The sequence below is a fragment of the Ovis canadensis genome, chromosome 19, assembly GCF_042477335.2.
Source record: "Ovis canadensis isolate MfBH-ARS-UI-01 breed Bighorn chromosome 19, ARS-UI_OviCan_v2, whole genome shotgun sequence".
Taxonomy (NCBI): domain Eukaryota; kingdom Metazoa; phylum Chordata; class Mammalia; order Artiodactyla; family Bovidae; genus Ovis; species Ovis canadensis.
Genome location: NC_091263.1, coordinates 51395607 through 51416471, shown reverse-complemented (window position 1 = coordinate 51416471; position 20865 = coordinate 51395607). Strand labels below are relative to the sequence as shown.

The 20865-nt window shown below is 36.7% G+C and overlaps 1 long non-coding RNA gene across 2 annotated transcripts in view; it reads left to right on the top strand.

Annotated features, from left to right (window-relative positions):
- Nucleotides 1-20865, top strand: part of LOC138424646 (uncharacterized) — a 185992-nt gene that overhangs the window by 98197 nt on the left and 66930 nt on the right. The window contains exons 2-3 of one of the 2 annotated variants that reach the window (XR_011250917.1): nucleotides 17626-17759; nucleotides 17872-17950. This is a non-coding gene — a long non-coding RNA (uncharacterized lncRNA). Of the gene's footprint in view, nucleotides 1-17625; nucleotides 17760-17871; nucleotides 19041-20865 lie in introns of those variants that run through there. The other variant, XR_011250918.1, reaches the window with a different exon arrangement.

The following is a 20865-nucleotide window of genomic DNA, read 5'->3' as shown; positions in this document are numbered from 1 at the left end:
TACATGACCACAGGAAAAACCATAGCCTTGACTAGACAGACCTTTGTTGGCAAAGTAATGTCTCTGCTTTTCAATATACTATCTAGGTTGGTCATAAATTTTCTTCCAAGGAGTAAGCATCTTTTAATTTCATGGCTGCAGCCACCATCTGCAGTGATTTTGAAGCCCCCAAAAATAAAGTCTGACATTGTTTCCACTGTTTCCCCATCTATTTCCCATGAAGTGATGGGACCAGATACCATGATCTTCATTTTCTGAATGTTGAGCTTTAAGCCAACTTTTTCACTCACTTTCACTTTCATCAAGAGGCTTTTTACTCAGCCATAAAAAAGAATGCAATAATGCCATTTGCAGCAACATGGATCGACCCAGAGATTATCATACTAAGTGTAGTAAGTCAGAGAGAGAAAGACAAATATCATATGATATCACTTATCTGTGGAATCTAAAAAAAATGATACAAATGAAGGGATAAATTAGGAGTTTGGGATTAACATATGCACACACGCTGCTATATATAAAACAGATCAACAACAGTGACCTACTGTAGAGCACAGGAACTATATTCAATATCTTCTAATAACATATAATGGAAAAGAATCTGATAAAAAAAAAATATATATATATACCATACATACACACCCAGGTGGCTCAGTGGTAAAGAATCTGCCTGCCAATGCAGCAGATGCAGGTTTGATCCCTGGGTCAAGAAGATACCCTGGAGGAGGAAATGGCAACCCACTCCAATATTCTTGCCTGGAAAAGCCCATGAACAAAGGAGTCTTGATCACAAAGAGTCAGATACATTTTATATATATATATAAAACTGAATCACTTTGCTATATACTTGAAACTATTACAACACTGTAAATCAAATGCACTTCAATTTTTAAAAATTTAGGGAGAGAGAGTGGTTTATTACCCAAGTACACATTGCCCTAGGTTACACAGCAGAGGAAAGCAAACTCTGGAAGATCTGAACCTCTGTGTGGAATTGCCCCAGTGTAATACGAAACGTGTGGTAGTGGGGCAATTTATAAACATCCAAATAATTTTACACATTCCTTAAATGAATCCTAGCAACAGCCTAGGGAAGCAAGGACACTTTGGTCTTTATTTTTCATGTAAGTAAATACAGGCTCAGATATTCAGAAACATCATAATTAAATTTGTTGAATTAAATAAATGAATCTGCCCCACTTCTGTCATGTGTATATGTTGATAGCTAGTCATTGGCCTATGACTGTTTTAATTTTAGTTGAGAGTATGAATCATGGAGCTCCCAAGTCTGTACCCATTGTTTTCCAGCATAAGACCTTGTATATAATAGACAACCTATAGATGGTAGTGGAGAGACTTAGTTATCTTTTAATAGAAGAGTCTTTGTTTAAGCAAATATTTTATATTAAGTAGCACCTCTGCTGCCGCTAAGTCGCTTCAGTCATGTCTGACTCTGTGCAACCCCATAGACGGCAGCCCACCAGGCTCCCCCGTCCCTGGGATTCTCCAGGCAAGAACACTGGAGTGGGCTGCCATTTCCTTCTCCAATGCACGAAAGTGAAAAGTCAAAGTGAAGTCGCTGAGTTGTGTCCGACTCTTAGCGACCCCATGGACTGTAGCCTACCATGCTCCTCCGTCCGTGGGATCTTCTAGGCAAGAGTACTGGAGTGAGGTGCCATTGCCTTCTCCCAAGCAGCATCTCGAAGGGACTCAAAGCGGTTGAAGTATTTATTTTCTTTAGGGATCAGGCCTTGGATGAAAAAGACCAGGATCTCAATTCTGTTGCCTTCACCTGCTTAATTGTTTCCAAGAAGTGAACGGACATGGTTTTCAATCCTACTCTATTTCTTGGCGATCTGACTTGCACAAGTTAGTGTCTTTATCTGAAAAATGGGCCTAAGGATACTCTTATCTGGCTATACTTTGAGAAATAAATGAGTAAAACTACCTAGTTGGACAGTAGGTACTTGATAAAGGTGAACATTTTTATTTAAAGTGGCCAGCTAATAGTTTGACTTCCTAAGACTCACTTTGACATCCTCAGATCTAGAGTATAAAACTTAGTTCACAGGAAAGGAACCAGGTTCTGCCACTCAGTCCAGGCAAAAGGTGGCAAGTTCTGAGAGCATATGGATATATCATTCGCAGAATTCTTTGAACTGTTTGGAGCAGTAGTTGAGAACAAGAGATAGTCTGCAAAACAGGCTAAACCAATGAGTGTCCTGGGGGGACAGAAGGAGCTATGTTTTCAGATCCTTATCTAAACCTGGAATTGGTAGCTTTATTTTTAAATTTCCAATCTTATCTTTTCAACTACATCTTTATTTAAAATATAGAGGGCATAATGAACCAGGTAGATAACCTGTCATTTACCCAGACTCAAATTCAACCATTTTTGTTTACTCTCATTTGAAGCTGATGATGACTTTTGAAGGATAAAAGGATCCTCTTATACAGAATAATGCTGGGGAGCAGGTAGAGATTTTTAAAAAGATATTATCTGGACACATTGTCTCCCAATAAGTTGAGCTCATTAGATAAATGTGATTCCACTAAAGCATGATTTTCTAATTCATCGACTAATTAATCATGTGTTTAGTGACTGAAACAAAGTGATTTTACTCTATAGATACAGTAAATAACTACTCTGTAAGTGAAAAACACAATTTTTTTTTTCAAACAGATGAGCCTCTCCCTTGGAGATACCCTGGATTAAATATTCTGCTTTAATCCAAAATTTCTTGATGTCATCAGGTTCTTCAGTTTAAATTTAGTATAAGTTGGACATTTAGTGTTTTATTTTCTCTTGCTTGCTGCCCATCACTCTGGCAGAACCATATTAGCATCCCTATTGGAGTACCTAGTTCCCATTTTGCAGTCTTTTCCTTTTCTTGCTTTTCTGACTGGACAGTATGCTCCTTGAAGTGGGGAATCTACTTCTATTTTTGTCCTATTCACACTGGTTTATCTAGCACATAGCAGGTAAGCAATACATGTCCTTTGCAATGGTGTTGAGCAGCTTAGGTATTTCCTGCTGAGAAAGGTCAATCTTGCCAACCATTGAGTAGCAACAAATTAGGTGAGTAGAAAAGGGAAGTGATATCATTTCACATGTGGTTCATCTGGGCATAGAGTACCGCATCTGGGAAATAACACTTCTCACTAATTGGAAGTATGTGAGCTTCTCTAACTAGGTAGCTCAATAAGAATCCTTCACACTGATATTTATTTGGTCACAGATTCCCTTTATTTTCTTTAATGTCACATTCTGCCTTGAGTGTTTCATGCCATAAAACACATGGTCAGGGACCCTGTGACGAAGCCTCTGCTTCCTCAAGTTATTCCATCTTTTCCTATTGTTGTGGTCCCGCGTCTTCAGCAGTAACTGAAGCATCCAGCATCCACTGATTATGAAACACTTACAGCCTGCAGGCTGCAAGGCAGGCATTCACTTCAAGTCCAAACAAACAGAAAGAGAGCTTCTCTCCTCTGGGCATTGGTCTTCACAATAATGGCAGCGTGCTGCTCTCTGGTAATCCCAACCTAAACAACCGATATTTAAAATGACATAAACTTTCCTTGGAAGCCTGGGAAGTTTGCTGAAGACCTCACGTGGTTCTTCCTGAATGCTTCAGTTCTATACTCCCTTTCGTTTTGGGTCACCAATGCTGCTCCTTTTCAAGAGCTGGCTTGGGAGATCGTCTGGATTTGATCCTGCTGGCCTGAGACTGCATACTTGGCTGCCTGGGACTTCCTGGCTCTGCTGATGATACTATACAGCAGGAGCAGAGAAGGAGTCTTAGTAAATCAGACACCCTCTGCTTAGCCAATTCACAGATATCACTGGGAACACACACATACATACATATAATATTATATATATAATGTAACCCATATGCCTATGTATTTTCTCTACTTATCTATTGTTTTCTACATATCACAATTCCAGGGACTGTCTTTTACCTTGTGGTTTGATTTGCAACCCCTGGAGTTGTGTACCGCACATCCTATACAACTGTACACAGCAGCTTTGATTGACTTTATCTAATATTCACTGAATACTTATTATATTCTAGACACTGTGCCAAGCCCTTTCTATAAATGATTCCCCAATTTTCATAACAAATTTATGAAGGGAACTGAGGTTCAGAAGCGACCTTAAGGAATTTAGACAAAAGTAACATTTCAAGGAAAAAGTAGAGCTGCAATGATTGAAAACTACTTAATAAGTGTGGTCTACTTGTAGTCCTCAACTGCAAGACATTTCTCTCTAGGGAGGCGTAACAGAACCTCCCTTCTGTGGGCAGGATGATGGAGTGGATGAGGAGGTTAATAAAAGCATAGTCAATGTTGGAGTTTAATAACTGGAAATTGAAAAGCAACTTACAAATTTTATGATACAACTGAGGGAAAGTAAAGCTTGACAAATGTTGCCACGTGGTCATCTACAGAAGGTAGGGTCTAAATTCTGGGCTTCAGTGACTCTGAATGGTGAGAGGCAAGAAGAGGTGAGGCTCTCCCCACCTCCCCTGACCAACCAAGGCTCTGTTTCAGGAACTCTGCGGGTTGATGTGGGATACTTAGGTTTATCAAAGGGGATGGGTTGTAAAAGGTTAATAAACTCCCATCTAATGAAGCCAGTAATTGCCAAATTTCTACTACTTTGAAGTTCTGCTGACCCAGAAAAAGCTAAAAGTTGTGTTTTTGTTTTGTTATTCTGATTCAATGTACTGAACAATGACTCTGTCTTCCACTTTCCCTCTGTGAAGTTCTGGCTGGGTAAAGCTGGACACTGCACAGAATACACACAGTCCCTGTGATCACTGTGAAAATCAGACCTTAAAACTAAAGAATTTGTGGTACTATAAGCAAAACCAGCACTGCAAGGCCAAACAAAGATTAGAAAAGAGGTATCTGAACTGAAAAGAGCAATAAAATGCTTTCCCGTACATGGCTATCTAGGAATCTTTCTCCAGAATTGGTAGATTCAGTTTAGTTCAGTTCAGTTCAGTTCTGTCAATCAGTCATGTCTGACTCTTTGTGACCCCATGAACCGCAGCATGCCAGGCCTCCCTCTCCATTACCAACTCCCGGAGTCCACCCAAACCCATGTCGATCGAATCAGTGATGCCATCCAGCCATCTCATCCTCTGTCGTCTCCTTCTCCTCCTGCCCTCAATCTCTCCCAGCATCAGGGTCTTTTCCAATGAGTCAGCTCTTCGCATCAGGTGGCCAAAGTATTAGAGTTTCAGCTTCAACATCAGTCCTTCCAATGAACACCCACAACTGATCTCCTTTAGGATGGACTGGTTGGATCTCCTTGCAGTCCAAGGGACTCTCAAGAGTCTTCTCCAACACCACAATTCAAAACCATCAATTCTTCGGTGCTCAGCTTTCTTCACAGTCCAACTCTCACATCCATACATGACCACTAGAAAAACCATAGCCTTGACTAGATGGACCTTTGTTGGCAAAGTAATGTCTCTGCTTTTTAATATGCTGTCTAGGTTGGTCATAACTTTCCTTCCAAGGAGTAAGTGTCTTTTAATTTCATGGCTGCAATCACCATCTGCAGTGATTTTGGAGCTCAGAAAAATAAAGTCAGCCACTGTGTCCACTGTTTCCCCATCTATTTGCCAAGAAGTGGTGGGACTGGATGCCATGATCTTAGTTTTCTGAATGTTGAGCTTTAGGCTAACTTTTTCACTCTCCTCTTTCACTTTCATCAAGATGCTCTTTAGTTCTTCACTTTCTGCCATAAGGGTGGTATCATCTGCTTATCTGAGGTTATTGATATTTCTCCCAGCAATCTTGATTCCAGCTTGTGCTTCATCCAGTCCAGCGTTTCTCATGATATACTCTGCATAGAAGTTAAATAAGCAGGGTGACAGTATACAGCCTTGACGCACTCCTTTTCCTATTTGGAACCAGTCTGTTGTTCCATGTCCAGTTCTAACTGTTGCTTCCTGACGTGCATACAGGTTTCTCAAGAGGCAGGTCAGGTGGTCTGGTATTTCCATCTCTTTCAGAATTTCCACTGTTTATTGTGATCCACACAGTCAAAGGCTTTGACATAGTCAATAAAGCATAAATATATGTTTTTCTGGAACTCTCTTGCTTTTTCCATGATCCAGCGGATGTTGGCAATTTGATCTCTGGGGCCTCTGCCTTTTCTAAAACCAGCTTGAACATCTGGAAGATCACGGTTCACGTATTGCTGAAGCCTGGCTTGGAGAATTTTGAGCATTACTTTCCTAGCGTGTGAGATGAGTGCAATTGTGTGGTAGTTTAAGCATTCTTTGGCATTGCCTTTCTTAGGGATTGGAATGAAAACTGACCTTTTCCAGTCCTGTGGCCACTGCTGAGTGTTCCAAATTTGTTGATTAGACCAAGAAAATCATAGCTACCTACATTGAAAAGGCCTCTGAAAACTATTTATGACAACTGTTATAACTTTAAGTAGAAAATCAAGGCCCAAACTGGGTTTACCTGAGGCTGCAGAGAGAGAAAGTGACTGAGCTGAGATTAGAACCACTGCATCCTAACTTTTGGCTCATTCTATCATATTATCTAATGATAGAATGGAGCCCTCTTCATTACATTATTGACCAACAAACGTAGTGCCTTTTTCCTTTTTCCTATGCTTATCATACTGTGTTTTTAACAGATGGTGTTATTTGGCAGATGTCTTTTAAACTATGGCCTGAAACTGAAGTGAGATGGTAGCATGCTTTGTTGTTCTGGATTCCCCAAACAGTCTTCACCTTCTTTGGGGAAATAACAGTACAGCTGACCTCTAAACAATGCTGGTCCACTTATATGCAGATATTTTCAATAATATGTACTATACTACTACATATATGTGGACTTTCCAGGTGACTGCCAATGCAGGAGCCACAGGAGCCGCAGGAGCCACAGGTTTGATCCCTGGGTTGGGAATATCTCCTGAAGGAGAAAATACCAACAACTGCAGTATTCTTGCCTGGAAAATCCCAAGGACAGAGGAGCCTGGTGGGCTACAATTCATGGAGTCAAAAAGTCAGACACAACTGAGCATGCACTCATAATACATCTATGTAGTACAGATTCAACCAATCTGTAGATGTGGACACTTGGATATGGAATTGTTGTTTAGCTGTTAAGTTGCGTCTGATCCTTGTGTAACCCCATGGACTGTGGCCTGCCAGGCTCCTCTGTCCACGGGATTTTTCAGGGAAGAATACTTGAGTAGGTTGCCATTTCCTTCTTCAGGGGATATTCCTGACTCAGAGATCAAACCTGTGTCTTCTGCTTGGTAGGCGGATTCTTTATCACCTAGCCACTGGCTATAAAATTTTATGCAGATTTTTGACTACACAGAGGTTTGGCACCCCCAGCCCCAACCTCCCTGGCACTGTTCAAGGGTCAACCTAATCTAATATACGTCTGATCTTAGTTTTCTGTTACCTGGCTAGGAAGTTGGCATGTGACCCATGCTAATGCTATCAGAGACCTTCCCTGGGTTTGTCTAAACTTGAAGTCTTTTTTGCTCTGGTCAGGGAACTGACAGCATAAGAGCAGTGAGGCCACTAGTTACTATGAACTCTACTCTGTGAAGAAGCACACTGGCAAAAAACAGAATGAAGCCAATATTCATTGTTTAAATGTCCAAGTTCAAATGTTCACTCTGCCTCTTCTTACATGACTTCTGTAAGCCTCAGCTTCTTCATCTAAATATAAGCCTACCAGGGTGAAAATTCAGTTATATGATATATTAAAAGCACCATTTAGAGTGCCTGATACATAATAAATGCTGAACAAAACAAAGAATGGAAGGTAATTAAGGTTCCTACTATACTTCTTTCTATGGATTTTGAATAACTATATTGCTATGTGTTCTTATTCTATTCATGAGGTTCTTGGCAAAGTTAATCTACACCACTCACAGTGGTTTACAAATAGCTGAGCTTTGCTGCACATAGAGTTTGTATAGTAACTAGTCAGGTAAATATGATGAATAAAGTCTACTCTTGTTGGAGTGTGCTAGGTGGGAGGCAAAAGAGTATCAGGGGTCTTAGTGAGACACAGTCAGCAATTTCAGCTCTCTACCAAAAGTAAAGATGAAAGATGGTGGAGAATGTTGTCTTTCAAAACCTGGGCCCATCTTCTGTCCTTTGGGGAAACTGTGGCTTTTGTGTATTTCCACTATAGCCATGACTGTGGCTCAGAAACTCTTTTTGAAAGTAAACTTAAATACTTTTCCAGCCCAGCTATGAGAGACAACTGCTGTGCTTAAAAGACAGGTGCAGTTTTTCATTTACTCAATGACATTTATTTGGTACCTATTGCATAGCTTGGTTCTTTCAAAGTAGCTGGAGATAGAGCATTGATGGATAAATATCCCTACCACTTTTAAAGTCTCCCCTTTTTTTTTATGGAGGTGAAATTCACACATAAAATTATTCATTTAAAAGTGAAAAATTCAAGGACTTCCCTGGTGGTCCAGTACCTTCCATTGCAAGGGGTGCAAGTTCAATCCCTGGTCAGGGAGCTAACATTCCACATACCTTGCGGCCAAAAAAACAAAAGCAATATTGTAATAAATTCAATAAAGACTTAAAAAAATAAATAAATAAAAGTGAAAACTCAGAGGCATTTAGTACACTTACCATGTTGTGCAACCACCACTTCTGTCTAGTTCTAAAACATTTTTATCATCCAAAAGGAAAAGGTGTATGTGCCAAGTAGTTGCTTCCTACTTTCCCAAACTCTGCCTCTGAAAGCCACCAATGTAGGTTCTGTCTCTTTGAATTCTTCCTACAAATGGAGTCATACAATGTATGACCTTTGGTGCCTGGCCTTTTTCAGTTAGCACCGTGTTTTCAAAATTCAGCTATGTTGTACTTACCTCTTTTTAAAGGCCGAATAACATTCCATTGTACATATATATATATATATATATATCACACTGCGTTTGTCCATTTCTGCTAATGGACATTTGGGTTCTTTCCACCTTTTGGCTATTGTGTATAGTGCTGCTATGAACTTCTATGTACATGCATTTGAGTATTTTTTCAATTCTTTTGAAAAGAATCGAAGGTATACACTCCAAGGTATACACCTTGCAGTGGGACTGCTGGGTCATAAAGAAATTCTATGTTTAACTTTTTAAGGAATTGTCAAACTGTTTTCCAAACTGGCTAAACCTCTTTATGTTCCTACCAGCAATGTATGAGGGTTTCAATTTCTCCATATTTTTCTTATACTTGTTATTTTTTATATTTTTCATTACAGCCATCCAGTGGGTGTGAAGTAATGCCTCACTGTTAATTTTGTTTTCCCTCATGACTAACAATGTGGAGCATCCTTTTTGTGCCTGTTGGCCATTTTTACTTCTTTGGATAAAGGTCTGTACAAATCCTTTGCCTATTTTTAAATAAGTTTTAAAAAATCTTTTTGTTGTTGAGGTTAAGAGTTCTTTATAGACCCCTACGAAATATATGATTTGCAATTACTTTATCCCATTCTGTGGGTTGCTTTTTCTCTTTCTTGATACTGTCCTTTGATGAACAAAAGCTTTTAATTTTATGGAAGTCAAGTTTCTCTACTATTTCTCTTGTTGCTGAGTCATGTACAAGCCCATGTGTCAAATTAAAGTTTATGGAGATTTAGTCCTATGTCGTCTTCTACGAATTTTGTAACTTTAGCTCTTGTGTTTATGTCACTGATGCATTTTGAGTACATGGTGTGAGGTAAGCATCCAACTCCACTCTGTGACAAATGAGTATCTAATACATCTACCATTTTGAAGAAAGGAAACATAATATTATGAACATAGTTAAAAAGTAAATTCCCAAGAGGAGTCTAAGGAGACAGCTAAGGAGTCTAAGGAGACAACTAAATATAATATGGTACCTAGATGAGATCAGGTACCATGTTACAAAAGATGGTACGTATTACAATTACATACTATGCAAGGCAATCTACAGATTCAATGTAATCCGTATCAAATTACCAATGGTATTTTTCACAGAACTAGACCAAAAAAAATCTTAAGATCTGTATGGAGACACAAAAGACTCCAAATACCCAAAGCAATTTTGAGAAAGAAAACTAGAGCTGGAGGATTCAGGCTCCCTGACTTTAGCCGATATCACAAAGCTATAGTCATCAATCAGTATGGTACTGGCACCAAAAAATGGAAATACAGATCAAGGGAATAGGATAGAAAGTCTAAAAATGAATCCACACACCTAGGGTTAATTAATCTATGACATGGAGGCAAGATCCATACAATGTTGGAAAGACCATCTCTTCAACAAATGGTGTGGGGAAACTAGGCAGATACATGTAAAAATATGAAATTAGATCATTCTTTAACACCATACACAAAAATAAGCTCAAAATTGTTTAAAGACCTAAATGTGAGACTGGAGGTTATAAAGCTCCTAGAGGAAAACATAGGCAGAACACTCTCTGACATAAATTGTAGCAATATCTTTTTCAGTCTGTCTTTCAGAATAAAGGAAATAAAAACAAAAATAAATAAATGGAACCTACTGAAATTCAGAAGTATTTGCACAGCAAAGAAAACAATAAACAGAACAAAAATACAACCCACAGATTGGGAGAAAATATTTGCAAATGATGTGACCAACAAGGGATTGCTAAGTCACTTCAGTCGTGTCCGACTCTGTCCGACCCCATAAAACGGCAGCCCACTAGGCTCCCCCATCCCTGGGATTCTCCAGGCAAGAACAGTGGAGTGGGTTGCCATTTCCTTCTCCAAGGGATTAGTCTTCAAAATTTATAAACAGCTCATGAAGCTTACCATCATCAAAACAACCCAATTAAAAAATGGGCAGAAGATATACATTTCTCCAAAGAAGATATTCAGATGGCCAAAAGGCACATGAAAAGATGCTCAGCATTGATAATTACTATAGAAATGAAAATCAAAACTATAATGAGATACCATGTCATATCAGTCAAAATGGCTATCATCAAAAATTTCACAAACAATAAATGCTGGAGAGGGTATAGAGAGAAGGGAACCCTTCTGCACTACTGGTGGGAATACAAATTGGTATAGCCACTATGGACAATAGTATGGAAGTTCCTTTAAAAACTAAAAATAGAGCTACCATGCTGCTGCTGCTAAGTCACTTCAGTCGTGTCTGACTCTGTGTGACCCCATAGACGGCAGCCCACGAGGCTCCCCCATCCCTGGGATTCTCTAGGCAAGAATACTGGAGTGGGTTGCCATTTCCTTCTCCAATGCACAAAAGTGAAAAGTGAAAGTGAAGTCACTCAGTCATGTCCAACTCTTAGCGACCCATGGACTGCAGCCTACCAGGCTCCTCCATCCATGGAATTTTCCAGGCAAGAGTATGGCAGTGGGGTGCTATTGCCTTCTCCAAGAGCTACCATATGACCCTACAATTCCACTCCTGGAAATATACCCAGAGAAAAACATGGTCTGAAAGGATACATGTATTCTACTCTTTGACATATGAATATCTAATACATCAACCATTTTGAAAAAAGAAAACATAATATTATGAACATAGTAAAAAGTAAATTCCTAAGAGAAGTCCAAGGAGACATGACAATTAAATATAATATAGTACCTAGATGAGATCCTGTGACAGAAGATAGACACTAGTTCAAAACTAAGGAAACCAGAGTGAAGCATAAATTTTAGTTAACAATAATGCATCAGTCTTGATTTACTAATTGTGACAAATGTACCATATTAAGATAAGAAGCTAATATTAGGGCAAACTGGGTGTGGGGTTTATGGGAACTCTTTGTGCTAGTTTTATAATTTTTCTATAAATCTAAAACTCTCAGCCGTTAAAAAGAATTCATTTGAATCAGTTCTGATGAGATGGATGAAACTGGAGCCGATTATACAGAGTGAAGTAAGCCAGAAAGAAAAATACCAATACAGTATACTAACACATATATATGGAATTTAGGAAGATGGCAATGACGACCCTGTATGCAAGACAGGGAAAGAGACACAGATGTGTATAACGGACTTTTGGACTCAGAGGGAGAGGGAGAGGGTGGGATGATTTGGGAGAATGACATTCTAACATGTATACTATCATGTGAATTGAATCGCCAGTCTATGTCTGACGCAGGATGCAGCATGCTTGGGGCTGGTGCATGGGGATGACCCAGAAAGATGTTATGGGGAGGGAGGTGGGAGGGGGGTTCATGTTTGGGAATGCATGTAAGAATTAAAGATTTTAAAATGTAAAAAATAAAAAACTAAAAATAAAAAAAAACAAAAACAAAAGCGGAGGAAAAAAAATAAAATAAAATAAAATAGACAACCAAAAAAAAAAAAATTAAAAATAAATAAATAAATAAATAAATTATTGTCATCATTAAAAAAAAAAAAATAAAATAAAATAAAACTCTTATAAAATAATTTAAAAGTTATAAAAAGGTTAAGTGATTGTATTAAAAACAACTGCAATATCTAGGATAAATCTCATGAAAGATGTGCAGGATCTCTACACTGAAAACTATTACACACTGCTGAGAGAAATTTAAAGAGAGCTGGTGAGCTATATCATGCTCATGGATTAGTAGATTCAGTATCGTTAAGATGTCAATGCTTTCACACTTGTTAATGATTTAATGACATCCTAGTCAATGATTTAAAAAAGGAATAAAGTTGGAAGGGTTACACTAGCTGATTTTAAGCCTATTATAAAGCTCCAATAATCACAACAATACAATACTAACAAAAGTATTGACATATAGATCAATGGACCAGAACATAATCTGGAAAAAAACTAACACACCTATGGTAAACTGAATTGTTTTCATTAAATATGGTGGGAACACTCGACAGTCATATTAACAAATAAATTATGTTTACCTCATGCCATAAACCAGAATTCATAGATCCTAAAGCCTAAAGGTAAGCCAAAACTACAGTATTTTTAGAATAAAATACAGGATAAAATTTTTGTCACTTAGTAGGAAAAGATTTCTTAGACCAAATGTAAATCAAAAAGTGACACATTGGGCATTATTGAAATTAAAACTTTTTGCTCTTCAAAGGACAGCATTAGGAAAATGAAAAGGCAGGCTACATATTAGAGGAAAATATTATCAACACATGCCTCTGACAGAAGCCTTATATCCAGAATATATAATCCAGAATATAGTCAGTCCTTTTAAATTCAGTAATAAGATGACAATTCAATCAAAACACATAATAAAGACTTGAAAAGGTACTTTCTAAAAGAAGATATATAGCTAATAAATACATGACAAAATACTTAGCATCGTATTAGCCTTCAGGGGAATGCACAGTAAGACAAATGAGATACCACTGGACAGCAATAAAATGGCTAAAATTAAAATTTCTAACAACTGCAAGTATTGGTAAGGATATGGAGCAACTAGAACTCTTATACGTTGCAGACAGTCCTGTAAATGGTACCTCTTTTTGGGAAAACACTTTGGCAGCTTTTTTAAAACATTAAACACTCTATGACTCAGCAATTTCATTCCTAGGCATTTACCTAAGAGAAATTATGACTTAGGTCCACGAAAAAATCTGGACCAGAATATTACAACTGCCTTATTTGTAATAGGCAACAACTGGAAATAATTTAAACGTCCATCAATAGATGAGTAGATAAACACACTGAGGTATATTTATGCAGTGTTATATTAAAAGGTATATTATAGGGACTTCCCTTGTTTTCTAGTGGCTCTCTGTTCCCAATGCAGGGGGCCTGGCTTCCATGCCTGGTCAGGGAACTAAATCTCACATGCTTTGGCTAAAGATCCTGAGTGCCCCAACTAAGACTTGGACCAGTCAAATAAATAACAAGTATTAAAAAATAAAAGGTATATTATAAAATATAAAATGGTATGTTTATAACATATGATAGACATATATTTATTCAAATGGAAATAAATGAAATTGGCTCTTTACTTAACTCTACACACAAACATGAAATGCACATAGATTAAGACAAAAGCTAAAAGAAAAAAATTTTAATTATTAGAGAAAAATATAGAATATCTTTATAATACTGATATAGGGAAAGAGTTTCTAAATACGATAAAAGGCTCGAAAAAGAAAAGATTGGTGAATATGATTACATTAAAAATACTTAAAAGTTCATCAAAGTAAATTAAGAATAAAAAGAACTGTAACTAGAGAGAAAGAATTTAAAATACAACAAGAATAAACATCTATATGATAATACAATTTCTATAGATCAATAAAAAATGAATTAATAGTAACATGCATAAATTAAACACCCAGTGGCTGATAAGCTTATTAAAAAATGTTCGACTCTTTTGAATTAAAGAAAACACAAATTAAAATCCAGTAACATAATCAGTGCTCCTTCTGGCAGTAGCATACTAACAAATTTTTGAAAAATTCTCTCTCTAAGAGTAACTAGAGAAACTCAGTATTTTTTAAAAAACCTTGAAAACATTGACACAGTAGGAATTTTCAATTCTAGGATGGGAGAGAGAGTGAAAATCCAAGGAAAGGAGCTTCAAATCTGAATTATGTTTCTCATTAACAAATTTGCTGATATGAAAGGAACAGTTTAGAGTTTCAAACTATTCCTACAGTTTTTCAAAGTCAATTCTCAGCACAAAAAATTATCAAAACACACAAAAAGATGAGATAACAAATAACCAAGGGCAAATAATAAGTATTAAAAATAGACTCACACAGGACATCCAGATATTCAGACATGGATAGTAAAATAATCAGGATGAATAGGTAAAAGTATTAATGAATGAAATACAGTGGTAAAACAATGGGATCAAGTGGTAACTGGAGAATGGAAAAAAGTGTAACAACTGAAATTAAGAACCCAATCAATGGGCTTAATAGAAGTTAGACACAAAGTTAGACACAGGTGAAAAGAGAATTAGGGTATGGGGAGATAGATCACAAGAATGAAGAGGTGTTATTTCCCAATATGATTTTGAGGCTAGCATACCCTTTAATACCAAAAGCTGACAATCATGATCCAAGAAAGTAAACCTACAGGCCAACCTTTTACATGAAAACAGATTTTAAAAATTCTAAGCAAAGTATCAGAATCCTGAATTCAGCAATATTCAAAAAGGATACTACACTACAAAAACGCTGAATTTATTCTAGGAATGCATGCTTGGGTGTTTTAACATTCAAAAATTAATCAATACAAATCAACATATCATAGCATGAAGGAGAAAATGCATATAAGTAACTCAATAGCTGCATGAAAAGCACTTAAAGTCTATATGCTTTCATGAAAAACTATAGCAAACCAGTATTGAAAGGAAACTTCGTTATTCCAATAAATCATTTGTCAAAACTTACAATAATATATTTAATTGAAATACTGACTTTTACCTCAGACTGAGAATAAGACAAATGTGCCTATTATTACCTCTTCTATTTAATGGCACACAGTTGGTCTTAACCTTTATTCCTATCCTTCAGGAATACTCTTGTATATAGTTTTTCAAATCAACAAAAATAGCCAGACAATTCAAGAGATGGTACTTTATAAATATGATATTAAACAACAAATGAACTTTTATGGAAGTGCTCACTTTCATTACTCATCAAACAAATAGAAATTAAAAGCACAATGTGAAACATAGCAGAATAGCTGTGGTAGAACAAACTGTATTTTCCCTTTGGATAATTATGTGACTGTACCTACTATAATTATACTTATATGTATCCTATGAGCCAGCAATACCCAACACAAACATATGCTTCAAAAGACATATACATAAATATGGTGTTAAACAAATACTAGAAATAATTCAAATTGTTGAAATAAATAAGTATAAGCAAATTTGGTGTAAACACATCTAAACAAACCATGTAACGATAAATGGTACTGAATTACTGCTTTGCACAACAGAAATGAGCCTCACAAACATCATGTTAAGCAAAAGAATCCAGACACAAAGATATGTGTCTTAGGGTACCATTTCACAGCAGAATTGTTTGTAATAGCAAGAATCTAAAGATAATCCTGATACCTACAGACAGAAAAATGGAGATGCTGTGAAGTACTTATAAAACAGAAGTTTAGAAATATTGAGAATGGACAAAGTAGTATTTCATGCATAGATACATGAAGTAAAAAAAAGCAAGTCTTAGAAGAAAATTGGATGGCATGATAATAAACATACTGCTTGGAGAGATCTGTAGCTATCTTATGGTAAAACCCAAATTCAAAATAGTAGTTTTCTTTTATAGAATGTAAGCTCCATGAGTCAGGGCTTTTTATCTTTTTTTATTTTACTGTTTTGTAGTGCCCAGAACAGTGCTTGATATGTAATACTTATTTAAATAAGTGCTCCTGAATAAATAAATAAATGAGGGGCGAGGGGCTCATCGAGGGAGCTGCAGCAGATTGGTCGAGTTCAGGTACTTAAGCTGGGCAATGCGTAGCCAGGGTACAAGTAATAGTGTTCCTTATAATACATATACGTGAGATGCAGTTTTCTGTATTGTAAAACATAATATTCTTTAAAAATAAAAACATGCTACTTAACTTTCATATTGCAAAGCTATGTAAATATAAAACAGACATCCTTACCCCATCTTTCAGACTCAATGTATTCCTGCCTTTGCCTTGGCCTTCATGGGAGGTAGGAACACTGAGTAAAATGGTGGATGGTAGTCATAGGAAGAGCCCCAGAGAGACTGGTTGACACCATATTGTAGGTTAAAAAAGAAGATGAAAAATCAGCACAAATCAAAGTGTACATATTGATACATCCTGCTTTGTGCCTGAAAGAGCTAAGGAGTGAAAAATAAATATAGGTGGGTCCACTTGGGGGAATTTGAGGTCATGCATGACTTGTAAGAGGATCAGTATTTCTTTCTTATTTCTTCCCTTTCATCAGCTCCAAAGAGAAGTTCCATAGTACATGCAAAAGTCTCCTATAAATGAATCAGTACAAAATACCTATACAAGTGTGTCCCCAAAATACTGTCTTGGAAAAGAGGAAATTTGACCAATCTAACTACATGTACTAGTCTGCCAAATACACCATGAAAATCAACTGGAAATCAGTACTGTTCTTTAGTTTCTTTAAACTTTTTTCTTCTTTCAAAAGCAAGCCATCTGTTTAATCAACCTAGAGGGTGAATGTTCTACTATTGTGCCCTTTTCCAGTAAATTCTGGCTGAATGCCTATGATGTGCCTAATACCTTATGGATATGTGGAAAGCAGTAAGTTCTAGTTCAAAAGCAGCACAAATACAGAGCAAAGTGTATACCACAACTCACTTCATGAGTGTTGAAACTGGGTAATTTCACTCCTTGCCATGTTATCCAGAAATCTACTTTGGTAGTATTCAATGTCATATGTATGTTATCTTAAGAACTTTTTATTTATTAGGATAACTTAAGGATGTTACAGAGATAAGTTACCAACTTCAAAAAGATATTTTATGATAAGTACACAGTCTTCAAAGAATTGCTATCAAAATATGTAAAAATGTCTACATACCAGTAACACAAACAATCCAAGAGAAAAATGTATAGAAAATAGGAGTAAACGTCTCACAGAGGAGAAAACACATACATACAACAGATGTATAAACAAATGTTCAATATCTTTACCCATCAGGGAAATATAAATGAAGATCACAAGGAGACACCATTTTCCTGATATCTGAGTGGCCAAAATGAAGAAGGCTGACAGTACCAAGAAACAGAGAGGACGTGGATCCATAGGATTTCATATACATTACTGGTCAGAGGGTAAGTTGGTGCTATCTTATTAAATTCCAGTTTGGTATTCTCTCTAAAAGTTATGCATTTACATACTCTATGATATGTGTTCTACAGTGAAATGTTTGTCCATGTCCAACAGGATGCAAGTACTCAAAGGCTCAGAGCACTGCTGTACACAGTGGCAAAAGCGTCATGACCACTCAAGTGCCCGCTGATGGGTAAGTGGATGCTTAAACTATGATATAGTCATCAGTGGAAAACAGCAGTCAAACCAAGTGAACTACAACAGCATACAACAATAAGATGACTCTCAGCAACATGCTATTAAACGAAGAAAGCTCCCAGTATTGCCAAAGCATGGTATGCTTTCTATAAAATTAAAAACAAGTAACATAAGAAAATGAGGTTTGGAATATACAGCAGCATGATTATAGTTAACAATATTATATTAGAAATCTGAAAATTGCTAGAGAGTAGATTTTTAAAATCCTTATCACACAAAAAATTGTGCAACTATGTTTAGTGATGGATGTTAACTAGACTTATCTGGTGATTATTTAACAATACATACAAGTATCAAATCATTATGTTGTACACCTGAACTAATACAGTGCTATATATCAATTATATCTCAATTAAAAAAGGAAATATACTTTTATTGTTTTGATATGCAATTATATGCACTTTATTTAAAAAGTAGAACATATTTAAAAATTGAATTGTTAATTATGTTCCACAATATTAAAAAAATAAAGCTTAGAAATATACAGGAAAGTGAACTATTTAAATAGGAAGTAAGAGAACAGTGATCATTGTATGTAGGGTCAGGTACAAGGATGTAGAAGAAAAGAATCCATGTATCATATGGCTAGATGCTGCCTTTTGTGATGATCTTAGCTTCTGTTTTGCACAATGAATTTGGGGATGCTTATTATGGTATAAAATAACAAACAAAATAAATACAAATGGGTTATGAAAAGACCACTGATTACTGTGTCATAGAATAAAGATTATAGTTAATTTAATCCTGTGCATCTGAGGTTTATAGTAAAACAAACTACTTGTCATAAAGAGCGTATAAATGTAAAAAAATAGTAAGATAGTTTTTAAAAGTTTAAATGAGAACATCTGTGTACTGCTTCAAGTCATCCTTTGTATCAGTGTTCTATGCAGTATGGTAACAACTGCCCTGACTTTTGAACAGGAGACAGCTTCCAGTTTCTCCTTTCAATGAATTTATGGTTGGTAGAAAAGGTAAACAAGCAGGTAGTTATAACAGAGCTAACTAAGGGATAGGATCATCAAAAAGAAGTAAGAGAACACAAAGCAGGAGGTATGAATCAAGCCTGGGCATAAAGGAAGTCATCTTAAGAAGGTGTAAAATCGAACTGTGGAAAGGAAAGGATATTTTAGCCTTCTTTCAATGCCCTCCATGGGAAGGAGAGAGACGGTATTTTGGAAATCAACAAGGGTCTCATCATGTGGGGTCTTGTGAGCTACACTGTGGACTTGGGGCCTTATCTCAAGAGCCACAAGAAACCATTGAAGAGTTTAAGCCAAGACATCACATGATCAGCTTCATAAACAGCAGAACCACAAGCAGAAAACCTCAGTTAAATTATATTTGATGCAGCTGTCCAGGCAGGCCATGGTGGTGACTGGAAGTAATGGCAGTTAGGATAGAAGTAGGCTGAGTAGGGAGTTATTGAGGAAGGAAAATAAGAGGACTCAGAAATTTATTAAATACAAGGACCAGATAAGAGAGGCCAATCAATGATGATTTTGACTTTAGGTAGTGGGGAGGATGGTGGTGCTGGATGCTGAGACTTAAGAACATGGGAGAAAGCACAGTTACCTTCTTTTACAATGCATTTCATTTGGCTCGGACTTCCCTAGTGGCTCAGACAGTAAAGCATCTGCCTACAATGCAGGAGACCTTGGCTCAGCATTGGTTCACAGGGTTTCACAAACCTTTTCACATGAAGCTGACATTTTCTCAATAAAGCATGGCTCACAAACTCTAGAAACACAGAGATCCTCTTTTTGTTTCCAAACACCTGGACAGAGCTGGTGAAGATGCTGTCTCAAGGTACCTCAAAGGAGGAATGCTTAAATAAAAGTTCCTAACTCCATGACCTAACATTGCAAAAGCTGCTTCACTTTATTTTCTAAGTCATTCCTGGATTTGTTACTTGCAAGGTTAACTATTGCTGTCATTGACTCCCCAATTATAAAATGAGGTAGGAGTTCCTCTGTGAATATTTTTCTTCTTTTTAAAAGCAAGATAACTACCTAAGCATGGCTCCACTGAGCAGTGCCTAATAGTATTTTAGTAATAATAGTATTTTGCTTTAGGTACATCATAAAGCAATTGCACATACTCTTTCCTTTCATATGGCGGGTCATAAACATGTAGAGTATGCAACATTAATTTCCTAGAGAATGATTGTCAAGATGACATTTTCCAGTCAGTGGCAAAATAGGTATGCATGGACCTATATCCATGTAAAGAGTGACTGGCCAGAAGTATGTTCATTTTATAGCTAATTCCCTCAGAAATCTTTAAAGCAAGATGGCCACAGAGTGATGCATTGCCAGGCTGTAAGAAATGTTGGCCCATTACCACTAGATCAGTCCCTGAAGGGTTACTGTTAATATTTGGCCTTGGAAAGAAAGTAGTCAATAAAAATCTACATTTAGGGTACTTTATATACTCATGTGCAAGTAAAGGGAAGGCTCAGTGAAGTTGAAATTGTTTACATAGCACATAATAAGGATCATTAATATTAGTTAACAATTCTCATACTGCAGCTGTGTGTTTATGTGGATATAATATCACAAAACAGTTAGTAGAATGCAATTTGCTGTTGCTGAGGTTAAAGTCTAAGTCTGGCTTTGCCACTGAAGAAGCAATGTGACTTTGAACAAATTATTTAAATTCTCTAAATCTTAGTTTCTTCATTGATAAAATGGACATTATGCCACTTCCTTGGGTTTAATGAGTTAACATATGCAAAGAATTTAAACTGGTAACTGATGTATCTTTAAGCATTTCAAAAAATGGAGATAATGAAGTAAAGCAATGTAAATGTATAGTAATGATCCATTGCAGACTAATGACTTGATATCAGAT